Source organism: Schistocerca nitens, chromosome 5, assembly GCF_023898315.1.
Source record: "Schistocerca nitens isolate TAMUIC-IGC-003100 chromosome 5, iqSchNite1.1, whole genome shotgun sequence".
Classification (NCBI taxonomy): domain Eukaryota; kingdom Metazoa; phylum Arthropoda; class Insecta; order Orthoptera; family Acrididae; genus Schistocerca; species Schistocerca nitens.
In genome coordinates this window covers 645,627,621-645,635,836 of record NC_064618.1, presented here as the reverse complement: position 1 = coordinate 645,635,836, position 8,216 = coordinate 645,627,621, and the positions used below count along the sequence as shown (strand labels likewise).

At 41.8% G+C, this 8,216-nt stretch overlaps 1 non-coding gene across 1 annotated transcript; it reads left to right on the top strand.

The window, feature by feature from the left end:
- Positions 1–6,396: 6,396 nt before the first annotated feature.
- On the top strand, positions 6,397–6,471 carry Trnas-uga (transfer RNA serine (anticodon UGA)). The gene has a single exon. It is a non-coding gene; the product is annotated as a tRNA-Ser (tRNA).
- The last annotated feature ends 1,745 nt before the right edge of the window (positions 6,472–8,216 follow it).

Genomic DNA, 8,216 nt, shown 5'->3' with positions numbered 1-8,216 from the left:
AAAATTGGCAGGACGGATAAATATTATGTGCAAATCGTATTGTCTTGGAGTCCGCATTGATAGCTAAGTGGTTAGCGCGACTGAATGCCATGCAAAGGGGCCCAGGTTCGATTCGCGGCTAGGTCAGAGATTTTCTTCACTCAGGTACTGGGTGTCGTGTTGTCTTCATCATTATCATCTCATCCCCATCGACGCGCAAGTCGCTGAAGTGGGTCAACTAACAAGACCTGCACTAGGCGACCTGTCTGCCCGATGGGAGGCCCTAGCCACACGACATTTCACTGTAGTGGCAGAGGGGATTATTTTAAGTTCCGTTGAGACAAAAAATGGAATTGGTGTAGGTGCAGGGATGGAGGGATGTGTTTATAAAGGTGTGGTATCATAGCTAGGTTGGTGAGCAGAGGAGAGACAATGTGGTTATTGGAATTTAGTTTGCGGATAGTACAGATGGGTGTAGAGGTGTTTGATGTGCGTGAGGAGGGGTGGGAGTACCATAAGAAGGCAGAGTATCCATAAGATGGTAGAGGAATTATGTGGGAGGAGGTACACAGATGTGAAAAGCGGGACTGAGTGCATGGTGTTCAATAACTTGGAGAGTCTTGAGGAACTTTGGGGGAGGGGAGAGCAGGCAAAGATCCTTGTGACACTTACAGGTACGTGTAGGTGCAGAGAACAGTGGAGGGGTGTAATCTCCAAGTTCAGCCTGTTAACAGTTTTGGTAGTTTTAATCTGTTGTGGGCTTTCTGTTTGATGGTTTGTAGGTGAGGCTTCCACGTTAGCTGCCACGTTAACTGCCAGAGTAAGGTAAGTGTGTAAGTTAACTAAGTAGGACGATCATAAATAATAAGATAGAAATAACAGAAGTGGAAGGTTTGTCCTACGTTATTGTCTGGGTTGACCTTGAGGGGCCTTTAGTTACACCATGAAATTGGAAGGATAGTTGGGATGTCTGGAGTGTAGGGTAGAGGGCGAAGAAAGCCCTGTCATCAGTATAGTGAAGGAGGTGCAGCGATGGGAGCGTTTTGACTACATCAGCAGTGTAGAAAAGCTGAAGAGAGCAGAGAGGACGGAGCCTCAGGGTACTCTTGCAGTGTGTTGGAAGATATAGGAATTAGTACAGTTGGTAATGACAAAGGATGGGCGTTTAATTGGGAAGGATGCGATAAAGCGTTAAACACAGTTAATTGGAAGTGTGTATGTCTGGATTATGACAAGAGGACGAAAATGCCATACATGATCGTTGGCTTTCTCTGTCGAGGAACACAAAAATACCAAATAGGGTCTCATGGGTGACGAGAAAAGAGAGGGGGGCATTGTTTAATGTGTCTATAGGTGTTGCGGTCATGACCAGTGGTTGCGCTGTGTTTTCGGTGAAATACTCGTTTTATTTTTGTGCTGTGATTGGTACATTTAATTCTGTTTGTGATATGCTGCCCAAGTATTGAAAGGTGGAGCTAGGGATGGAACAGCAGTGTTAGTACGTTTGTGGAAGGTAGGGAAATAGGAATAATTAAAATTATGGTCATCAGGGATGGAGAAGATGTCAGAGAGATAGGATGCAAAGTGGTCAGCTTTGCTCTGATTGTCAGTTTGTGGAGGAAACCTGTGATTCGATGAAATGCTTTCCAGCACATGGAAGAGTTTACAGAGAGTGTAGCGTTGAGTCTGGTACGTATCTGGCGCCAGTCAGAAACGATTTTTTGCGTTTGAGAAATTCCTGAAGTGTCTCTGCATTTGCCGGTGGCGTTTGAGTGAGTCTCCGTCAGACGATCGCAGAAAGGAGTAGTACATGCGATGCGATTCGCGAAAGAGGAGTATGGCTTGCGGGTAGAGAGCGGTAGAGTGGGGGTATATGCCCTTGGTAGGAATGTCAGTGGACATGGTGTCTGAAAAGGTCTGATGCAGGAAGGATGTGGCTTGCGGATTATCGTCAGGGTGTTGGAATTCATCTTCAGTGACTTTCCTTTTAAGTTTTAAAGCCTCTTTTTACATGCTCATGTCATTCAAAAAATGGTTGATATGGCACTGAGAACTATGGGACTTATCTACTGAGGTCATCAGTCCACTAGAACTTAGAACTACTTAAACCTAACTAACCTAAGGACATCACACACATCCATGCCCGAGGCAGGATTCGAACCTGCGACCGTAGCTGTCTCGCGGTTCCAGACTGTAGCGCCTACAACCGCTCGGCCACTCCGGCCGGCTATGTCATTCATATTTTCCGTTTTCGCATTCTTTGACATGGTAAGACTGGTAGTGCCTTTGTAAACTGAACTTTCTGAAAGTAGGCGTATTCATTACCTTAATACATACTAATCACTTTACAAACCCATCTTTTTGTGAAGACACTATTCCTCGCTCTGCGAACTGAACTGCGGTGACTCTGTCCTTGTTACACAATACTGACTCGCAACTTCTGCAATTAGATGGCACCGCTGTCAAAACTAACAATCCCATTTTTCTCAGTTGGCAGTTCCCGATGTTTTCTTGACGACAGCATTGGCGAGTATTGTCTTCACTACCAACCACGCCCCCACTGCTGTACTCGCTAGAAGGAAATTCTGTAGGCGTGAATGCTCAAGCTCAAAATTAGCGAGTTACTAAACTCTGAACTAATATCTCTGTATATAAAAGAAAATTCCCGGACTCACTAAATGTCTGACTCATAGCCAGCCCAAACCGCTAAGGATAGAAACGTGAAATTTGGAAAGAGTCTTACACTTTAGGTGTTGTTCAAGAAGGGATTTTTCAAAATTCCACTCCAAAAGCGTGGAAATAGCAGATGAATAGCTTTTTTCAAATGTCTACATTTATGTGGTTTTGTAGCTATAACGACGAAATTTTTTGTTAGTATATCTTACAGAAATAAATAAATACACATGGAACTTTAATCCCTATGTATGTGAGGCAGTAAATTATTTTTGAAAATAAATTATTACTAAAGAACTACAAAGCATTTTTCAAGTGAAATCTACGATTATTGGGGTATGACTTTTCGGTCAGAAATAAAATGAATACGTATTTCATTGTTTCTGGAAAACTCAACCCCTGAAGATATTTCGAAAATAAATTATTTTTAAAATTCCAAATCAAGCATTTCTACAGCAGCATCTATGAAAACTTTCCAGTTAAAAATTTAAAAAATATATGTTTCGGTGTTTTTGGAAATTCAGCCCCTAATGGCTGAAATAGGAGATGATAACTTTTACGAAAATATTTCATGACGAAAGCGTTTTTGCTACTAAATCTCTGAAATTTGTACTCTGCTCCTTGGCTAGAAATTTAAAAGGACTTGTTTAAGCGTTTTTTGTAATTTCAACCCTAAGGGAGTGCAACAGAAAATTAAAATTTTTATATTTCTTAAGGTAAATCAATGAAAATTAGTATTTACTTCTTTGTTGAATGTAACAATATTATTAGAAGGAAAGGTGCTACTGGCCATATAGCGGTAATGCTGAGTCGCAGATTGGCACAACAAAAACACTTTCACAATTATAGCTTTCGGCCATTAAGACCTTCGTCAACAATAGATACACATATACACACGCACAAAAACTCACGGAAACGCAACTCCCACACACGATTGCAGTCACAGGCAACTGTAACCACACGTGGTTTCAGTTGCCTGTGACTGCAGTCGCGTGGGAATTGCGTTTGCGTGAGTGTGTGTGTGTGTGTGTGTGTGTGTGTGTGCGTACCTATTGTTGACGAAGGTCTAAATGGCTGAGAGCTATAGCTATGAGAGTCTTTTCGTTGTGCCTGTCTGCGACTCAGCAACTCCGCTATATGGTGAGTAGCAAATTTCCTTCTCATAATATTGTTATATTTACTTCTAGTTAGAAATAAAGAAATTTGTGTTAGAGGATCAAAGTTTCTGTGGAAGTATTTTCACAAGAACTGAAAACGCAGGAGTGACAAAGATCTCCGACTCCAGCTACAACAAAACCTGTGATATGACTCGTGCATGAGTTCTCTTCGGCGTCTGGGGCCCTTACCAGGTAAAACTAAAAGGGTCTTCTGGCTTATAGGAGGAAATGCAGTGAGAATGGTCACAAATGTGTATCACTGCATGTAAGTGTTTCGAGTACCCTGTATCAGGGCAAAAACTATAAACAATTCGCAGTCATCTCCATATCTATCCTGTAGAAACAGTGCATGTACACACAGGTAAAAAATAGCTCGCTGAGAGGTGCACAATAAATCACTGTACCCCGAGATCCGTCCTTGATTCAGATGAGGAGGAACCTTAGTGACATAGTTAAAAGTACCCTTAGCAGACATAAGACAATGATTGTAATAGTATAGATGTAGAAGTAAAGGTCTGTGTCTCTCTTTGTGGACGCTGAAATTATGTTATAACCATTTTAACGCAATTAGAACCGTTCGGAATTTACCACTTACTTTCCTCTTACTTAAGGGAGAGTGTGTGCTATGAGAAATGTAGACTCTCGTTAAGGACTTATCTGAAAGTGTCTCGCCTTCTTCAGCATTCTTTATGCATTTTGAATTCAATTTCACTTTCCTGAAAGAAAGTCGAGAGCTCATTATTTCCTAAAGAAGTTAATACCGAGCGTCGCGTAGCGAAGCGGCGCCGCCATCTCAGCCCAGACCGAATAAGATTCGCGCACTCCTTCATTTCCATGCTGATGAGAAAATTTGAATCAGAACATGCTAACGTAATGAACAGAGCTATTGGATTACCTTTCTAAAGTGGACACGGCGTAGATGTTCTCCAGTGTTTTTCTCTCGTATTCGTTCTAGGTGTCTGCTCATCTCACTGCTCCTGCCAACAGACAGTTGGGTAGAAATGACCACCGAGGTTCATCAAGAAAGTGCGTCTTGTAACAGACATCGTAATCTGCAACTCATGGATCAGTTACAGGCTTTCTCTCTCATTTCTCTACACGGAAAGAAAGTGCAAGTCATTTTATATTCTTCAATAGTATGTATTATGTTGTGAAAAGACTGTAAAGACGTATTGACTTTCGTGAACCTTGCGCGTTTCCCGACGCATCTCATATTTAAATGGCTTACACCAGTGCAGTCGGGTAACATATAGGACAGTTGGAGAAGTTCCACGTTTGTATTCCCTTAAGTTATTTGATACTGAATTTCGTCCCAATTTTCTCGTCCGTGTAACTTGCATATGTGTTTACTTGGCATGAGCAAGTAATGACACCTACAGTCAACGCAGGGTGAATTGCTTTCGGACAGACATCAGATTATACAGTAGTCTCGTCAGATATCGTTTATTTACACTTTTCGCTGGAATTTCCTGTGATGGTTCAAATGGCAATGAGCACTATGCGACTCAACTTCTGAAGTCATCAGTCGCCTTGAACTTAGAACAAATTGAACCTAACTAACCTAAGGACATCACACACATCCATGCCCGAGGCAAGATTCGAACCTACGACCGGAGCGGTCGCTCGGTTCCAGGCTGTAGCGCCTAGAACCGCACGGCCACTCCGGCCGGCAATTTCCTGTGACTCAAACATGTAGGGATAATTAACGCGGTAAGTGAGTCTATAAGGAAACCCAGAATCGTTACTGAGATGGAAAACCTTTCTCGTTAAAGTCCCAGTAGAACTTCTTGAACTTTATTCAGAGGGTTGTATCTGTATGACGTAAGGTCCATTTTACAACTGAATAGTAAAAGATAATGAACAGAGGATTTCTCAAGTTTCACACGCTCAACTGTTGTATGTACCGAGACGATGAAGCAGATTTTTATTACTACGTCAAAAAAAAAGCCTTGAATGCACAACGCTACCGACCAACCGCCGTGTCTTCCTCATCCCATAGGCATCACTGTATACAGGTATGGAGGGAAGTGTGATTAGCACACCGCTCCCCCGGTCATTGTCCGCTTTCGTGAACAGAACCGCAACTTCTCAGGCAAGTAACTTCTCAATATGCCTCACAAGCGCTGAGTGCACCCCGGTTGCCAACAGCGCTTGGTAGAGCGGACCGTCACTTACCACGGTGCTAACCAAGCCCAAGAGAGATAAACTCCACTAATGTGATGGGAAGCGGTGTTACCACTATCGCATGGCAATTGGCAGTTTTCGTAACACCAAATGGTTAATTTTTGTTGGTTTCGAAAGCTCTTCAGAATTCGAATATGGTCATATAACAGTATTGAAGGTTGTCGATAAAAAATTTCCTATTAGTTCCCAGAATGAGATTTTCACTCTGCAGCGGAGTGTGCGCTGATATGAAACTTCCTGGCAGATTAAAACTGTGTGCCCGACCGAGACTAGAAGTCGGGACCTTTGCCTTTCACGGGCAAGTGCTAGTTCTGCAAGGTTCGCAGGAGAGCTTCTGTAAAGTTTGGAAGGTGGGAGACGAGATACTGGCAGAAGTAAAGCTGTGAGTACCGGGCGTGAGTCGTGCTTCGGTAGCTCAGTTGGTAGAGCACTTGCCCGTGAAAGGCAAAGGTCCCGAGTTCGAGTCTCGGTCGGGCACACAGTTTTAATCTGCCAGGAAGTTTCCTATTAGTTGTCTGTGAAGTACAGTGAGCTAAAGGTTTTCTGCTGTTTGTATATTAACCAGACTGCAGTTCTGAAAACAGAAAGACTTCATAATGGGCAGCAGTTGAGAAGTTAGACAGAGTCATCTGATCTGTACACAGAGGAAGCAAGAAAGGAAAATAAAGACAAATTGGAAAAATGAAATGAAGTTAAAGGGACACAAAATAAAATCCTAAAATTTTGTCGATGACGCTGTAATTATGTTGGAGACTACAAATGATTAAACCAATTTCACAATGATGTTTTGAAAAAGGTTAAAAGATGAATATCAACAAAGATAGCACAAAAGTGCTGCCCAGTTACTCATGCGATGCTGGAGGAACTATACACTGCCTGGCTAGAAGCGAGAAGCATCCGGACGGAAATGAAATGAAATTTCAGTGACTCAAAGGGTATGAGATTTTATTGCAATGTTTCCGAAAGTGAGTCAGTGACTTTCACCATATCTGGCATGAATATTTTCAATATTTCGCGGCCCTGTCAGCAACTGTCTAAATATTAATTTTAATTATAGAAACCAACAGCCTCAATTGCAAAGATCACCTAAAGTGCGCGTCATATATCTTGGCGGCCGAGTTTAGGTTCGTTCTGCGCATCAGACGTCACAAAACACAGTCAGCCAATGAACAGAGAACGACGTTGCCAGATCTCGACTGCAGTGCAGAGCACGGACGAGTGTCTTCAGTTTTAGAAACGTTCAGTCATAAATAAAGTAATAAACAAAAGCAATGTCTTGATAGCAGACTTTCTTTTACAGAAAGTTTGGAAAAAGCATTCTTTATACCAATTGCTTCATATTCTATTAATTAATTAAACCAAACAAGCAATAAGACTCCTAATTCAGGGGATAGCAAGGAAAGGTGTTTGTTTCAATCTCACGAACTGCTTTTTCGCAATAAAGAGCAGCGGTAATTGTTTATTTCGTACTGTACTTCGACGAAGCATGAGTAATTCATAGTCATACCAACAGTGTTTATAAGTAGTTGCGTGACGTGTTAGAGTCCTTATGGAGTAGCGTTGTTGGATGAGCTGTGGTAGCAGAACGGTTAAGGTGTTGGGCTGCCAATTGAAAGGTTATGAGTTCTAACCTTGTGTGGTGCTTAATATTTTCTTTATTTAAAAACAATATTGGAGTGCCTTACTTCACGAATTTTATTCGTTTGAATGAAATTTCTAGTGCTTTGCCTCGTAACTTTTTCGCTGCTGCAGACACGTGCTCCCCGCATTCCGCGCTGTGCGCGATTTTGTCATCACTGCACTTCTCGCCTGTGCAGACACATGGTGTTCCCACTGCTTTGACACACTTATCATTCGATTTCACAAAAACTATTTGGCCAAAAAATTTGATTTTTACACGTCTTCTTGCCTGATGCCTTCCCCCCATAAATGACTTAATTTTGTTTTGATGTGCAGCATTAAATGTAGTAAACCATTGCACGAAATTTTGAAGAGTTTGCAGAGGTAAAAGTCCGTAGCATATACTTTCCGTATGGTCGATTTTAGTTGCCACAATGTTGAGAATGAAATGTGGACAAGATACCTAAATTTCATATAATATTTACTGTATAACAATATCTCATTTAATTTAAGTACCACATAGGTGTCGTATGTAATATTGAGAAATATTCCGTCTTTCGCGACTGTAATAAAAGTTTTATATACACACGGCGCGTTTGGCTT